The sequence below is a fragment of the Chlorocebus sabaeus genome, chromosome X (genome assembly GCF_047675955.1).
Source record: "Chlorocebus sabaeus isolate Y175 chromosome X, mChlSab1.0.hap1, whole genome shotgun sequence".
NCBI lineage: Eukaryota > Metazoa > Chordata > Mammalia > Primates > Cercopithecidae > Chlorocebus > Chlorocebus sabaeus.
In genome coordinates, this window is record NC_132933.1 from 103,408,062 (window position 1) to 103,426,325 (window position 18,264).

At 42.7% G+C, this 18,264-nt stretch overlaps 1 long non-coding RNA gene across 1 annotated transcript; it reads right to left on the reverse strand.

The window, feature by feature from the left end:
- Nucleotides 1-312: 312 nt before the first annotated feature.
- On the reverse strand, nucleotides 313-7,691 carry LOC140710783 (uncharacterized). The gene is made up of 3 exons (XR_012091852.1): nucleotides 7,480-7,691; nucleotides 6,901-7,024; nucleotides 313-466 (listed from the first exon to the last, which is right to left on the reverse strand). It is a non-coding gene; the product is annotated as an uncharacterized lncRNA (long non-coding RNA).
- Between the last annotated feature and the right edge of the window lie 10,573 nt (nucleotides 7,692-18,264).

The window sequence follows — 18,264 nt, forward strand, 5'->3', positions numbered from 1 at the left end:
TAGCCAGACTGCCTCTCCAGATTCCTCCTCTCTGGGTAGGGCATCTCTGAAAGAAAGGCAGCAGCCCCAGTCAGAGGCTTATAGATAAAACTCCCATCTCCCTGGGACAGAGCACCTGGGGGAAGGGGCAGCTGCAGGCATAGCTTCAGCAGATTTAATGTTCCTGCCTGCCGGCTCTCAAGAGAGCAACAGATCTCCCAGCACAGCACTCAAGCTCTCCTAAGGGACAGACTGCCTCCTCAAGTGGGTTCCTGACCCCCGTGCCTCCTGACTGGGAGATACCTCCAAGCAGGGGTCGACAGATACCTCATGTAGGAGAGCTCCGGCTGGCATCTGGCAGATGCCTCTCTGGGACGAAGCTTCCCAGAGGAAGGAACAGGCAGCAATATTTGCTGTTCTGCAGCCTCTGCTGGTGATACCCAGGCAAACAGGATCTGGAGTGGACCTCCAACAAACTCCAGCAGACCTGCAGCAGAGGGGCCTGACTGTTAGAAGGAAAACTAACAAACAGAAAGGAATAGTATCAACATCAACAAAAAGGACGTCTACACAAAATCCCCATCTGAAGGTCACCAACATCAAAGACCAAAGGTAGATAAATCCACAAAGATGAGGAAAACTAAGCACAAAAAGGCTGAAAATTCCAAAAACCAGAACGCCTCTTCTCCTCCAAAGGATCGCAACACCTTGTCAGCAAGGAAATAAAACTAGACCGAGAATGAGTTTGACGAATTGTCAGAAGTAGGCTTCAGAAGGTGGGTAATAACAAACTCCTCCGAGCTAAAGGAGCATGTTCTTACCCAATGCAAGGAAACTGAGAGCCTTGAAAAAAGGTTAGAGAAATTGCTAACTAGAATAACCAATTTAGAGAAGAATATAAATGACCTGATGGAGCTGAAAAACACAGCACGAGAACTTCGTGAAGTATACACAAGTATCAATAGCCATATCGATCACGAGGAAGAAAGGATATCAGAGACTGAAGATCAACTTAATGAAATAAAGCATGAAAACAAGATTAGAAAAAAAAAGAAAAAAAGGAACGAACAAAGCCTCCAAGAAATATAGGACTATGTGAATAGACCAAACCTACATTTGACTGGTGTACCTGAAAGTGACAGGGAGAATGGAACCAAGTTGGATAACACCCTTCAGGATGTTATCCAGGAGAACCTCCCCAAGCTAGTGAGACAGGCCAAGATTCAAATTCAGGAAACACAGAGAACACCACAAAGATACTTCTCGAGAAGAGCAACCCCAAGACACATAATCGTCGATTCACCAAGGTTGAAATGAAAGAAAAAATGTTAAGGGCAGCCAGAGAGAAAAGTCCCACAAAGGGAAGCCTGTCAGACTAACAGTGGATCTCTCTGCAGAAACCCTACAAGCCAGAAGAGAGTGGGGGCCAATATTCAACATTCTTAAAGAAAAGAATTTTCAACCCAGAATTTCATATCCAGCCAAACTAAGCTTCATAAGCAAAGGAGAAATAAAATCCTTTACAGACAAGCAAATGCTGAGAGATTTTGTCGCCACCAGGCCTGCCTTAACAAGAGCTCCTGAAGGAAGCAGTAAATATGGAAAGGAAAAACCAGTACCAGCCACTGCAAATACCAAATTGTAAAGACCATTGACACTATGAAGAAACTGCATGAACGAATGGGCAAAATAACCAGCTAGCATCATAATGACAGGATCAAATTCACACACAACAATATTAACCTTAAATGTAAATGGGCTAAATTCCCCAATTAAAAGACACAGACTGGCAAATTGGATAGAGTCAAGACCCATCAGTGTGCTATATTCAGGAGACCCATCTCATGTGCAAATAGACACATAGGCTCAAAATAAAGGGATGGAGGAATATTTACCAAGCAAATGGAAAGAAAAAAAAAAAAGCAGGGGTTGCAATCCTAGTCTCTGATAAAAGAGACTTTAAACCAACATAGATCAAAAGAGACAAAGAAGGGCATTACATAATAGTAAAGGGATCAATGCAACAAGAAGAGCTAACTATCCTAAATATATATGCACCCAATACAGGAGCACCTAGATTCATAAAGCAAGTTCTTAGAGACCTACAAAGAGACTTAGACTTCCACACAATAATAGTGGGAGACTCTAAGACCCCACTGTCAATATTAGACAGATCAATGAGACAGAAAATTAACAAGGATATCCAGGACTTGAACTCAGCTCTGGACCAAGTAGGCCTAATAGACATCTACAGAACTCTCCATCCAACATCAACAGAATATACATTCTTCTCAACACCACATTGCACTTATTCTAAAATTGACCACATAATTTGAAGTAAAACACTCCTCAGCAAATGCCAAAGAACAGAAATCATAACAAACAGTCTCTCAGACAATAGTGCAATCAAATTAGAACTCAGAATTAAGAAACTCACTCAAAACCACACAACTATATGGAAACTGAACAACCTACTCCTGAATGGCTACTGGGTAAATAATGAAATTAAGGCAGAAATAAAGTTCTTTGAAACCAATGAGAACAAAGACACAATGTACCAGAATCTCTGGAACATAGCTAAATAGTGTTTAGAAGGAAATTTATAGCACTAAATGCCCACAGGAGAAAGCAGGAAAGATCTAAAATCGACACCCTAATATCACAATTAAAAGAACTAGGGAAGCAAGAGCAAACAAATTCAAAAGCTAGCAGAAGACAAGAAATAACTAAGATCAGAGCAGAACTGAAGGAGATAGAGACACGAAAAACCCTTCAAAAAATCAATGAATCCAGGAGCTGGTTTTTTGAAAAGATTAACAAAATAGATAGACTGCTAGCCAGACTAATAAAGAAGAAAAGAGAGAGTAATCAAATAGACACAATAAAAAATGATAAAAAGGGATATCAGCACTGATCCCACAGAAATACAAACTACCATCAGAGAATACTATACACACCTCTACACAAATAAACTAGAAAATCTAGAAGAAATTGATAAATTCCTGGAGACATACACCCTCCCAAGACTAAATCAGGAAGAATTCAAATCCTGAATAAACCAATAACAAGTTCTAAAATTGAGGCAGTAATTAATAACCTACCAACCAAAAGAAGCCCAGGACCAGACGGATTCGCAGTCAAATTCTACCAGAGGTACAATGAGAAGCTAGTACCATTCCTTCTGAAACTATTCCAAACAATAGAAAAAGAGGGACTCCTCCCTAACTCATTTTATGAGGCCAGCATCATCCTGATACCAAAACCTGGCAGAGACACAACAAAAAAATAAAATTTCAGGCCAATATCCCTGATGAACATTGATGCAACAATCCTCAATAAAATACTGGCAAACCGAATCCAGCAGCACATCAAAAAGCTTATCCACTACGATCAAGTCAGCTTCATCCCTGGGATGCAAGGATGGTTCAACATACACAAATCAATAAATGTTATCCATCACATAAACAGAACCAATGACAAAAACTACATGATTATCTTAATAGATGCAGAAAAGGCCTTTGATAAAATTCAACACTCCTTCATGCAAAGAACTCTCAATAAACTAGGTATTGATGGAATTTATCTCAAAATAATAAGAGCTATTTATGACAAACCCACAGCCAATATCATACTGAATGGGCAAAAGCTGGAAGCATTCTCTTTGAAAACTGGCACAAGACAAAGATGCCTTCTCTAACTCCTATTCAACATAATATTGGAAGTTCTGGCCAAGGCAATCAGGCAAGAAAAAGAAATAAAGGGCATTCAAATAGGAAGAGAAGAAGTCAAACTGTCTCTGTTTGCACATGATGTGACTGTATATTTAGAAAACCCCATCGTCTCAACCCAAAATCTCCTTAAGTTGATAAGCAACTTCAGCAGTCTCAGGATACAAAATCAATGTGCAAAAATCACCAGCATTCCCATACACCAATAATAGATAAACAGAGAGCCAAGTCATGAGTGAACTCCATTCACAATTGCTATAAAGAGAACAAAATCCCTAGGAATACAACTTACAAAGGACGTGAAGGACCTCTTCAAGAAGAACTACAAATCTTTCCTTGAGCAGTGGCTCAAGGAAATAAGAGAGGACACAAATGGAAAAACATTCAATGCTCATGCATAGAAAGAATCAGTATCATGAAAATGGCCATACTGCCCAAAGTAATTTATAGATGCAATGCTATCCCCATCAAGCTACCATTGAGTTTCTTCACAGAATTAGACACAACTACTTTAAATTTCATATGGAACCAAAAAAGAGCCAGTATATCCAAGACAATCCTAAGCAAAAAGAACAAAGCTGGAGGCATCATGCTACCTGACTTCAGACTATACTACAAGGCTACAGTAACCAAAACAGCATGGCACTGGTACCAAAACAGATATATAGACCAATGGAATAGAACGGAGGCCTCAGAAATAACACCATGCATCTAAAACCATCTAATCTTTGACAAATCTGACAAAAACAAGCAAGGGGGAAGATTCCCTCTTTAATAAATGGCGTTGGGAAAACTGGCTAGCCATATGCAGAAAATTGAAACTGGACCCCTTCATTACACCTTATACAAAAATTAACTCAAGACAGATTAAAGACTCAAACGTAAGACCTAAAACCATAAAAACCCTAGAAGAAAACCTAGGCAATACCATTCAGGACATAGGCATGGGCAAAGACTTCATGACTAAAACACCAAAAGCAATGTCAACAAAAGCCAAAATCGACAAATGGGATCTAATTAAACCCAAAGAGCTTCTGCACAGCAAAAGAAACTATCATCAGAGTAAACAGGCAACCTCCAGAATGGGAGAAATTTTTTACAATCTATCCACTGACAAAGGGCTAATATCTAGAAACTACAAGGAACTTAAACAAATTTACAAGAAAAAAACAACCCCATGAAAAAGCAGGTGAAGAATATGAACAGACACTTCTCAAAAGAAGACATTTATGCAGCCAACATGAAAAAAAAGCACATTATCACTGATCATTAGAGAAATGCAAGTCAAAACCATAATGAGATACCATCTCAGGTCAGTTAGAATGGTAATCATTAAAAAGTCAGGAAACAAGAGATGCTGGAGAGGATGTGGAGAAATAGGAACATTTTTACACTGTTAGTGGGAGTGTAAATTAGTTCAACCATTGTGGAAGAGAGTGTAGCAATTCCTCAAGGATCTAGAACTAGAAACACCATTTGACCCAGCAATCCCATTACTGGGTATATACCCAAAGGATTATAAATCACTCTACCATAAAGACACATGCACATGTATGTTTAATGCAACACTGCTCACAATAGCAAAGACTTGGAACCAACCCAAATGCCCATCAGTGATAGACTGGATAAAGAAAATGTGGCACATATATACCATGGAATACTATGCAGCCATAAAAAGGATGAGTTCATGTCCTTTGCAGGGACATGGATGAAGCTGGAAACCATCATTCTCAGCTGGAAACCTCAACTAACAGAGGAACAAAAAATCAAACATCACATGTTCTCACTCATAACTGGGAGTTGAACAATGAGAACACATGGACACAGGAAGGGGAACATCACACACTGGGGCCTATCGGTGGGTAGGGGGCTAGGGAAGGGATAGCATTAGGAGAAATATCTAATGTAGATGATGAGTTGATGGGTACAACAAACTACCATGACACGTGTATACCTATGTAACAAACCTGCATGTTCTGCACATGTATCCCAGAACTTAAAACATAATTTTTTTTAAAAAAAGCAAGAGAATTCAGAATTTGATAGAATCTAAGAATAGATATTCAGGTCTCCATGTAGAAAAACAAACATGAAACAGGGTGCCCACTCACTTTCTTAGTAGGAAAGAAAGCTCAATTCAGATGTTTTAAGATAACTCAGGCCAGGGTTTAATGATTTACGATAAACAAACCATGCAAAGCAGAATCCTATGCATTCTATCCAACAGGATCAGAGTATGAAAAAAAAACAGAATGGAAAATGATTTTTAAAATCTGACTTAAACTCACTTTTTTTTTTTAAGACGGAGTTCTACTCTTGTTGCCCAGGCCAGAGTGTGCAATGGCGTGATCTCAGCTACGGCAACCTCTGCCTCCCGGGTTCAAGTGATTCTCCTGCCTCAGCCGCCTGAGTAGCTTAGAATACAGGCGCATCCCACCACACCCAGCTAATTTTTTGTATTTTTAGTAGAGACGGGGTTTCACCGTGTTAGCCAGGAAGGTCTCAATCTCCTGACCTCGTGATCCACCCACCTTGGCCTCCAAAAGTGCTGGGATTACAGGCATGACCACCACACCCGGCCTCTTTTCTGGTTTTTCTAACCACAAAAAGATTTAATCACCTCTTAAAAGTCACTTAAAAAAATCATACTAAACCAGCTACCTGTATGGCAGTATCCTGATTTATCCAGCTTGTATCAAACTTACCATATAAAAATATCAATCAAAGGAAATGGTGGCCACATTCAGTGACTCGGCTTTTGGAATTGCTCCTACCCCTCTGTAATGGGTCTATTCTTGGGCCACTACTAAGCTACCTTACAGTAAAGCATTTGAGTTTTAAGCATTTTCAGCAAAATCAGTTACTTTTTTTACAGGAACACATACGGTAGTAAGTCACAAACTTTGGAACAAAATATAAATTTTGTATTCACCAGTCAAGTGTTCTTGGATAAAACACAATCCCCGAGCCTCCATTCTCTCATTCATAAAGTGGAGAAATTTTATCATAGTGAAGGATTTCCCTAAGGTAAGCTGCAAACTATACCCTCTTCACTTTTCCAGTCAATTTTCAGGCATTCTTTCCATTGTTTTCTTTCCTCCTGTTCCTGGTATATGACAATGCATCACACACACACACACACACACACACACACACACACCCCAACAGACATTCTTCTTCCCTTTTCCTTCACCTTGAGCTGCAGATGCTCCCTTGTCCTCTCCCTCCTGAGCAGGTGCAGGATCCTGACTTTGATTTGCTGGTTCTCCTTCTTCAGGTTTTGGTGGTTCCCCTTCTTCATCACTGAACTGCTCGGACTAGGGAATATGTATGTATGTACAAATTTTTTTTAAAAAAGTTTTGTTCATAAATGTCAATTATATGTACACAGAATACATAGATGTTTCTGACAATAACTAAGCCTAAAGACATTTCTCCAATTCTATTCTCCATGCTCAATAAGGTTACCCTACCCATAGAAAGGTTACTCTGAGAAAAGTTATCCACAAGGACTTTGAAAGTGATTATACTCTGTGTTGGAATAGATGTGTACAATTTGCCATTAACAAACATGAGAAGGGAGTCATGGGCAAAAGCTGGAGAACACAAGAGAAAAAAAAAATCATCCTGAATCAATGTTTCCTTCGTGAGACACCATATTCATTTTTTATCAGCATGAAAGACTTTTATCAGTGTATGTATAGTAATACAGCAACACTATCAAAAAGATTAATTTCTGCTAATAGAAAACATCGAATGTTAAAGCACTCACCAACATAGGCCCAATAACCTCAGGGGGTTCTACACTGAGTCTTGGTCTAGGCCAGTAGGTTGATCTTCCTCACCAACTCACGTTTCACACTGCAAAAAGAAAACTGTGATTGCGAACATGCACCTGAGAGGATAGCTGTATTCGATCACTTCCATGGCTAAATGTTAACTTGTCATTTTGATTTTGAAAATACGTTCAAAATAAGTCCCAGAGTTAAGCATACGAGTGTACGTTTCCTGAGTGCTTGCAAAGCCACTTACGGTGGTCAAGATGGCAGAGCAATCATCTTAAGGCGTGTGACAAAAGGCAGAGGACATTATTTTAAAATTTATTTTGGATGGGGGATCTTGCTCTGTTGCTTGGGCTGCAGTGCAGCGCTGTGATCACAGCTCACTGCAGCCTTGACCTCCCGCTCAAGCGATCCTCCCGTCTCAGCGTCCCGAGTAGTTGGAACTACAGGCACGCGCCACTACACCCCACTGACAGAGGACATTTCTGATAAGGTTTAGTTTCACAAGTGGACTCCACATGAAAACACTAGTGAATCACAATTCCCGTGACTGCTGCTTTTGGCACACTCCCACTTACTAGGGCCATTCACCCCCTTAAATCAAGTTTGGTTGAACCACACAGCCTCACCCAGTCCTTCCCATTGTTTCTGGACCATCTATGGCGGAGGTGAGACCTTGCAATGCTTCTCACTCAGGCGCTACTCACTCCACACCACTAATGGGTGCTCACCAGCCTGCAGCGTTCCCAGGTTGCAGGCCCCTTCTTTGCGGCCCACCTCGCCTCTGCCAGGGGCCCCATTCAGGACTCAGGAATGTGCCCTGTGTCGGGGGTTCCCGGCACCTCGGGACTTCCATCCCTCCAACAGCACCCCCAGTACTCACCCATCTTCACCTGAGCCCCTGACCGCCTTCCCTCCACAGCCTACCTTACTCCCTGTCCTGGCCCCTTAACGACCACAAAGCTGATGGTCTGGTCACAGACTGTGAGGAGGAGGAGGAGGAGGATGACCTTGAGGCCCTTCTCCCTCAGAGGCCACGAGGCCCTTCTCCCTCAAACGCCACAGACCATCACACCACGGGACCCACCGGGCTCACCTGAAGCCCACTGGCTCCTCCTCTCCCTCACTCACACTTCAACTTCCAGGAGGACTGGCCTGTGGACCTACTAGATGAATCTCAGTAGAGGAAAAAGTGTCCAGATGGCAGGAATGCTACTGCACACCCTCACAGCTCCCTGGCGTTCTCCACGTGGGCTAAGGGGCAGACGGGAAGACGCCCAGTGAGCATGCGCACTGAGACAGGTGCCCAAGGAGCATGCGTGGCTACGGGGCAGGAGAGGGCAGCAGTTCCCAGTACCACACCCGAAACCCCCGATTCCCATCCCCATTGAGGATAATGGAATCCGACCTCCCTCTGCTGTTTCCTATGCCTCTGGGACTCAAATACCTCAGACAGTGCTCCCCTCAAAACTCACTCCATCTTCAACGGAACCCCCTTCCCCTCCAGGGCTCTCTCTTGCCCTGGCCCCACCATGGTGACAAGGACCATGATGGCTGCCTGTGAAGAGAGGTAAACCACCTGTTAAAACAGAAATACCAACTTACCCCATAACATTTACACAAGATCAAGAGTCTCATAACCTGATATTCAAAATGTCCAGCATGTAAATTGAAATTACTCAGAATATGAAAAACCAGGAAAATAGGGGAACTCAAATGGGGAAAGACAATGCACCAACACCAATGCTAAATAGACATGTTGGGATTATCTGGAAAAGCCTTTAAAGATGCTATTTTTAAAATGCTTAAACAAGCAATCATGAACACTTTTGAAACAAGTAAAAACAGAAAGCCCTGGCACAAAGAAAGAATATTTAAAGAAGAAACAAATGGAAATTTTAGAAGTGGAAAATATAATAACCATGGAAATAAATTCTCACTGAATGGATTCAATAGCAGAATGGAAGCAAGAAAAGAGTTTGTGAACTCAAAGAGATAAATAGAAATCGTTCTATCTGGCCAAGAGCAGTGACTTTTACCAGTAGTACTAGTATTTTTGCAGGCTGAAGTAAGAAGATAGATGGCTTGAGGTTAGAAGTTTGAGACCAGCCTGGGCAACATAGTGAGACTCGTCTCTACAAAAAAAAAAAAAAAAATTAACAACAGCCCAGGCCCAGTGGCTCACGGCTGTAATCCCAGCACTTTGGGAGGCCAAGGAGGATATATCACCTGAGGTGAGGAGTTCAAGACCAGCCTGGCCAACATGGTGAAACCCTGTCTCAACAAAAATTACAAAAATTTAGCCAGGCATGGTGGTAGGCACCTGTAATCCCAGCTACTAAGTGAATCAGCAGGAGAATTGCTTGAACCTGGGAGGCAGAGGTTGCAGTGAGTTGAGATCATGCTGCTACACTCCAGCCTGGGTGAAAGGAGCAAGACTCTGTCAAAAAAAAAAAAAAAACCTTTAAAAATAGCTGAGTGTGATGATACATGCCTGTAGTCCTAGCTACTGTGAACACCAAGAAGGGAGGATCCCTTGAGCCCAGGAATTCAAGGCTGCAGTGAGCTATGATCTCACCACTACACTCCAACGTGGGCAACAGAGTGAAACTCAGTCTCTAAAACAAAAAGAAATTGTTCAATACGAGCAAGTCAGAGAAAGAGACTGACAGAAAAATGAATACAATCTCAAGGACCTGTAAGAAAATGCTAAAACATCTATCATTTGTAGCATCAGAATCACAGGAGAAGTGAAAGTGTTATGTAACCAGGAGCCTAGGACAGCCAGAGTGACACCATTTTAAAATCAACTCCATCATGAAACTAGCAAGGCACATTCCTGGCCAGTCACAACACATGGTCCTAAGATGTTTGTAGTTGAGAAAACAGACTAAAGATACCTACAAAGACATACTCCCAAAGCAGTGGAAAGTCCAGGGTTCCCAACATCCATAACAATATACGCTTTCAAAATAATTATAGTTATGCTTTGATGTACTTACACACTAGAAAGTCAAGGATAGTTTTCTTTAAATCAATAGAATAATAAACTTCATCATGCTGTTAGCCCACCACACAGAGGTACAGATAACTTTAGTCTTTACATAGACAAGACTGCTATATAAGAAACACACTAGGCCAAGGCTCACGCCTGTAATCCCAGCACTTTGGGAGGCTGAGGTGGGCAGATCGCCTGAGCTCAGGAGTTCAAGACCAGCCTGGGCAACATGACAAAATCTCATCTCTACAAAAAAAAGAAAATAGAAAAATTAGCTGGGCATGGTGGCATGCACCTATAGTCCCAGCTACTCAGGAGGCTGAGGTGGGAGGATCACTTGAGCCCAGGAGGTCAAGGCTGCAGTGAGCCAAGATCGCACCACTGACCTCCAGCCTGGGGGACAAAGCGAGACCCTGTCTCAAAAAGAAAAGAAAAACTTAAAACAAAGATAGTGCATTCCTCTGCTTCCTTTCTGGGGACACCCTTCTCTGTAATGGACTAGTTTTCAATAAGTTATCTCTTTTTTTTTTTTTTTTTTTTTTTTTTTAAGGAGTTTGGCTTTTGTTGCCCAGGCTGGAGCACAATGGCACGATCTCAGCTGACTGCAACCTCTGCCTCCCAGGTTCAAGCAATTCTCCTGCCTCAGCCTCCCAAGTAGCTGGGATTACAGGCACCTGCCACCACGCCCAGCTAATGTTTTTATATTTTTTGTAGAGACGGAATTTCACCACACTGGCCAGGCTTGTCTCGAACTCCTGACCTCAGGTGATCCACTCACCTCATGCTCCCAAAGTGCTGGGATTACAGGCGTGGTGGCTCACGCTGGTGATCAGGACCCCTTTTTCTGGTAACGCAAGTATTTGATTAAACTTACATATATTTGACCAGGCATGTGGCTCACACCTTTAATCCAAGCACGTGGGGAGGCTGAGACAGGATGATTACTTCAGCCCAGGAGTTCAAGACCAGACTTGACAACAAAATGAGATCTCATTTCTATAAAAGAAAAAATTGGCCGGGCACAGTGGCTCACGCCTGTAAACCCAACACTTTGGGAGGACGAGGTGAGTGGATCACCTGAGGTCAGGATATGTATATATATAGAGAGAGAGAGAGATATAGATATAGATATAGATATTCATTCATTCATTAAAGCATTGTGTGATGGGATTTCAAGGTATGTGGATATAATGTATAAGATAATTATAATATAATTATATAAATATAAAGGCAGGAAGACTAAAGAGACCTCTATGATGGTAAGGTTTCTACCTTCCATGTGAAATAGTAAAAGATTTATTCTAAGTAGTCAATGAAGAGTTAGGTTTGTATATTTTAATTCCTAGATAATGAATCACATTAAAAAGTATACAAAAAGATAGAGCCAAAACACAATAGATAAAATAAAAAGAAATACTTCAAAATGTTCAGGCCGGGTGTGGTGGCTCACACCTCTAATCCCAGCACTTTGGGAGGCTGAGGCAGAGGACTGCTTGAGCCCGGGAAGTTCTTAGGTCGCAGTGAGCACTGGTCATGCCACCGCACTCCAACCTGGGCAACAGAGCAAGACGTTCTCTCAAAAAAAAAAAAAAAAAAAAAGAGTTCACAATTGTAGATATTTTTATTAAAATTTTTTAAAAGAAAAGAAAAAAATGTTCAAATAACCCAAAGGAAAGCAAGAAAGCAGAAAGAAACAGATAGTCTGAATAGATTTGTATCTAGTAAAAACTGAATTCATACTTGAAAACCTTTTTTAAAAAAGAGAGAAGTTGCTGAATGTTGCTGGCCCCAGAAAGAAAAATTTAAACAGAAAAAGAAAAAAAAAAGAATTTGCAACAATGAGATACCACTATACACCTAGAAGAATGGCCAAAATCCAGAACACTGATAACACCAAATGCTGGTGAGGATGTGGAGCAATAGGAACTCTCATTCATTGCCGGCAAAATGCAAAATAGTACAGTCACTTTGGAAGACAATTTGGTAGTTTCTTTAAAAACTAAACATAGTCTTACCATACCATATAGGAATCATGCTCCTTGGTATCTACTGAAAGGAGCTGAAAACGTACATCCACACAAAAGCCTGCACATGCATGTTTGTTTATTTATGTTTCATCTTCTAGTCTATACCTTTGCAAACACACAGATGTTTGAAGTAGCTTTATTCATAATTGCCAAAACTGGAAAGCGAACAAGATGACCTTCAGTAGGGGAATGGATAAGTAAGATATGGTATATACAGAGAATGGAATATTATTCAGCACTAAGTAAAAATGAGCTATCAAGCCATGAAAAGACATAGAGGAAACTTAAATGCATGTTACTAAGTGAAAGATACACACTATATGATTCCAACTATATATGACATTCTGGAAAAGGCAAGACTATGGAGACAGTCAAAAGATCAGTGGTCACTGGGAGTTAGAGGGGAGGGAGGGATGAATAGGCAGAACACAGAGGATTTTAGGGCCGTGAAATTACTCTGTATTATACTATAAAGGTGAAAACATGTCATTATACAGTTAAGCCAACCCATAAAATGTACAACACTAAGAGTGAACCCTCATGTAAACCGTGGACTTGGGGTGATAATGATCAATTGTAACAAATGCTCCACGCTGATGAGGGTTGCTGATAATGGGGAGGCTGTGCATGTGTGGGGGTGAAGGGTATACGGGATATCTCTGTACCTTCCTCTCAGGTTTACTGTAAACCTAAAACTGCTCTTTAAAAAAAAAAATTTTTTTAAGCATTTTTTAAAAAGAAGAAGAAGATAAAGTTGCCAGGTCCAGATGGTTTCACTGGCAAATTGTGTCAAACATCTAAGAAGAAATAATACCAATTCTACAAAATCTCTTCAAAAAATAAAAGACAGAAACACTTCTCAAATAGCATTACCCTGATACCAAAACCAGAAAAAAGTATGGGAAAAGTACAGTCCAACTTCCTTCATGAACATAGATGCAAAACATAAGAAAACCCTCAACATAATATTACCAATTCAAATCCAATGTACAAAAATAAGACACCATGACCAAGTGAGGCTTATCCTGGGGATGCAAAACTGACACAATATTCAAAAATCAATGTGGCCGGGTGCAGTGGCTCATGCCTGTAATCCCAGCACTTTGGGAGGCCGAGGTGGGCGGATCGCTTGAGTCCAGGAGTTCGAGATGAGCCTGGCCAACATGGGGAAACCCCATCTCTACTAAAAATACAAAAATTAGTTAAGCATGGTAACACACACCTGTAGTCCCAGCTACTTGGGAGGCTGAGACATGAGAATTGCTTGAACCCGGGAGGCAGTTGCAGTGAGCTGATATAGCATGACTACACTCCAGCCTGGGTGACAGAGAGACTCTGTCTCAAAAAAAAAAAAAACAAATAAAAATAAAATAAAATAAAAAATAAAACAAAAATCAATAAACGCAATCTACCATATTGACATTTGAAAGTAATTGAACCACATAACCATATCAAGTCATGCAGAAAAGCTTCTGACAAAATTCAACATTGATTCATGATCTTAAAAAAAACTCTTAGCAAACAAAAAGATAACTTTCTTAACCTGATATAAAGCATGCACCAAAAAAAACAAAAAACAAAAAAACTACAACTTAGATCATACTTTTTTTTTTTTTTTTTTGAGACGTATTCTTGCTCTGTTGCCCAGGCTGGAGTGCACTGGTGCGATCTCAGCTCACTGCAAGCTCCACCTCTCCAGGGTTCATGACATTCTCCTGCCTCAGCCTCCCAAGTAGCTGGGACTACAGGCACCCGCCACCACGCTCGACTAAATTTTTTGTATTTTTAGTAGAGACGGGGTTTCACCATGTTAGCCAGGATGGTCTCGATCTCCTGACCTCATGATCTACCCCCCTCAGCCTCCCAAACTGTTGGGATTACAGGCATGAGCCACCGTGCCCAGCTTAGATCATACTTGATAGAGAAAAACTAAATGCTTTCTCCCTAAGATCAGAAATGAGGCAAGAATATCCACTCTCACTCCTGCTATTCAACATTATAATTGAAAGGCCTGACCAGCTGCAGTAGCTCACGCCTGTACTCCCAGCACTTTGACAGGCAGAGGTTGGCGGATCACTTGAGCTCAGGAGTTCGAGACCCCTGGGCAACATGGCGAAACCCCATCTCTACAAAAAATACAAAATTTAGCTGGGTGTGGTGGCACATGTGTCTGTAGTCCCATCTACTCGGGAGGCTGAGGTGGGAGAATCACTTGAGCCCAGGAGGTCAAGGCTGCAGTGAGCTGTTGATCGCACTACTGCATTCCGGCCTGGGCAACAGAGTGAGACCCTGTCTCAAAAAAAAAAAAAAAAAAAATGTAGTGATAGAGTGTTGCGTGGGTGAGGGGATGAGGGGAGGGAGTGACTATAAGGGGAGACACAATGGAGTTCTTTAGGGTGATGGAGCTGTTCTGAATACTGATTACAGGGGTGGTTACATGAATCTACACTTATTAAAATTCACAGAAACTCCCCCAAAGTCAATTCTACTGTGACAATTTTTTAAACAAATTTTTCCTTTTCTTTTTTTTTTTTTTTTTTTTTGAGACAGAGTCTCATTCTGTCGCCCAGGCTGGAGTGCAGTGGCGCAGTCTTGGCTCACTGCAAGCTCCGCCTCCCGGGTTCACACCATTCTCCTGCCTCAGCCTCCCAAGTAGCTGGGACTACAGGCGCCCGCCACCACGCCTGGCTGATTTTTTGTATTTTTAGTAGAGATGGGGTTTCGCCGTATTAGCCAGGATGGTCTCAATCTCCTGACCTCGTGATCTGCCTGCCTCGGCCTCCCAGAGTGCTGGGATTACAGGCGTGAGCCACCACGCCTGGCCTAAATTTTTTAAATTGTATCAATCAAGCAGTTGAAAATCCTTGTGTGGGGTTTTGCTTGTTTGGTTGCTTGTTGTTGTTGTCGTTATTGTTGTTGTTGTTGTTTTGAGACAAGGTCTCATACTTTAACCCAGGCTGGAGTGCAGTAGCCTGATCTTGGCTCACTGCAACCTCTGCCTCCCAGGCTCAAGCAATCCTCCCTCCTCCGCCTCCGAGTAGCTGGGACTATGGGCACATGCCACCATGCCCAGCTAATTTTTGTATTTTTTGTAGAGATGGGGTTCGCCATGTTGCTCAGGCTGGTCTCAAACTCCTGAACTCAAGTGATCCTCCCACCTCGACCTCCCAAAGTGCTGGGATTTCAGACATGAGTCACCGTGCCTGGCCAGAATCCTTGTTTTCTGTAAAACTGTTTTAACACAGGTGTATGTATGCCTAAATACTAATTTTGTTTGGTTTTAAGCCATATATGAAAAGCATATATCATCTCCTCTTTTGTATCTGGCTTCTTTCACTTAACATTGTGTCTTTGTGTACCTTAGTTCACTCCATCTCATAGCTGTGTAGTATTCCATGATGTCAATATAGCACAATTTACTTATGCGGTTCCTGATGATGTATAATTGGTTTTTTCCCAGTATTTTGCTATTACAAATAGTTTTACTATATAAACTTTCCTGTGTGTCTCCCAAGTTTACGTGTATGGGAAACAATGCTCACCACAGGTAGTTTATAGTGGTAAAAAAGTAAATCGAACACTACCTAAACATCCTAATAGGAGGATAATAATAAATGAGGGCATATCGTGCAAATCACGTCAGAACAGGTGAGTCATTATTTGGATAAATTACCCAAGTGCTAACCTGGTGGCTGTCGTGATGATGACACACGGCTCTAATGACGGCATGTGGGTCGCAGTAACTCACAGTGAGCTCACTGTGAGCTCTTGGAGCATCTTGGGGCTCCCCATGGGCAGAGATGAGGACAAACAGGAAGGAACAGTGGCACAGTGGCTGGCCACCCCAGAACATTACAGAGACAACCTCGCCTGGTCCCCAGCCCACGGTTCTGCTCATAGACTCAGAACTTCCCCCACCTGACTGTCCTGAGCACTTTGAGGAAGGCAGCCCCTGGCCATGCCTAAGGTGGCCGCATCCGTCCTTTCCCACCAACCCTGACCTGCTCCTCCTCCTTTTGGGCCAAATCTGCTTTCTCAGTGCCTCGGCTCCCCTCCATTCACGAGCATCTCCTGCATGTCGGGGGTGTAATGATGCCCATTGCACAGGTGAGGTGACTGAGGGCAGCAGCTGGGCCTGCAGCTGCACAGCAGGTCAGTAAGCCTGTGCTGGGTGGGCCGTGCCTCACCCCACAGCTGTGCACCCCCTCAAGCCGTACAGAGATTGTCTCCTGCCTCCTCTTTCGAGGGATCCTCCCGGCCCGTGTCTCCCCCAGACCACCACGTCTGGAGCTTCTAGACCTGGCATTCAGGCCCTGGGAGAGGACTGGGTGAAGGTGGAGCTGAGGATCGGGCTGGGGGGTTGGTGGCCTTTTCCTGAGCCCCAGGCTCTGTTGGGGCTGTCTCCAGTGTCTTCAGGATCCAGGCTGGTACCCTCAGCAAACCTGGCCAACCTGGCCAACCTATATAGCCTGACCTGCCCCGGCCACAGGCCTCAGAGCCAGTGCATCTTGTGGAAAAATCCTATAATGGACCCTTTAAGTGAGATAAAGAGGATTAAAAATATGAGAACCTCTCTTTAGTGATGGAAATGAGTTCCTGATAGAAGGAAAGAGAAAGAGGAGGAGGAGAGCCATCTGTAGAAGACCCTGAACAACAGTAAAAGCCAGGCCCGGCCGGGCGCGATGGCTCAAGCCTGTAATCCCAGCACTTTGGGAGGCCGAGACGGGCGGATCACGAGGTCAGGAGATCGAGACCATCCTGGCTAACACAGTGAAACCCCGTCTCTACTAAAAAATACAAAAAACTAGCCGGGCGAGGTGGCGGGCGCCTGTAGTCCCAGCTACTCGGGAGGCTGAGGCAGGAGAATGGCGTAAATCCGGGAGGCGGAGCTTGCAGTGAGCTGAGATCTGGCCACTGCACTCCAGCCTGGGCCACAGAGTGAGACTCCGCCTCAAAAAAAAAAAAAAAAAAAAAAAAAAAAAGCCAGGCCCTCGGCTGCCCCCACCTGTCCACATGCATAGAGGGAGGCTCCGAGGGACACCCAGCATGCAGCTCATGTACCCTGAGGCCTGTGACCCTACAAGCAGTGAATGGTTTTTTTTGTTTGTTTTGTTTTGTTTTGTTTTGATTATTATACTTTAAGTTCTAGGGTACATGTGCACAACGTGCAGGTTTGTTACATACGTATACATGTGCCATGTTGGTGTGCTGCACCCATTAACTCTGCATTTACATTAGGTATATCTCCTAATGCTATCCCTCCCCCACTCCCTCCCCACAATAGGACCCAGTGTGTGATGATCCCCTTCCTGTGTCCAAGTGATCTCATTGTTCAATTCCCATCTATGAGTGAGAACACGTGGTATTTGGTTTTCTGTTCTTGCAATAGTTTGCTGAGAATGATGGTTTCCAGCTGCATCCATGTCCCTACAAAGGACATGAACTCATCCTTTTTTATGGTTGCATAGTATTCCAAGGTGTATATGTGCCACATTTTCTTAATCCAGTCTGTCACTGATGGACATTTGGGTCGATTCAAGTCTTTGCTATTGTGAATAGTGCCACAATAAGCATACGTGTGCATGTGTCTTTAGAGCAGCATGACTTACAATTCTTTGGGTATATCCCCAGTAATGGGATGGCTGGGTCAAATGGCATTTCTAGTTCTAGATCCTTGAGGAATCGCCACACTGTTTTCCACAATGGTTGAACTAGTTTACAGTCCCACCAACAGTGTAAAAGTGTTCCTG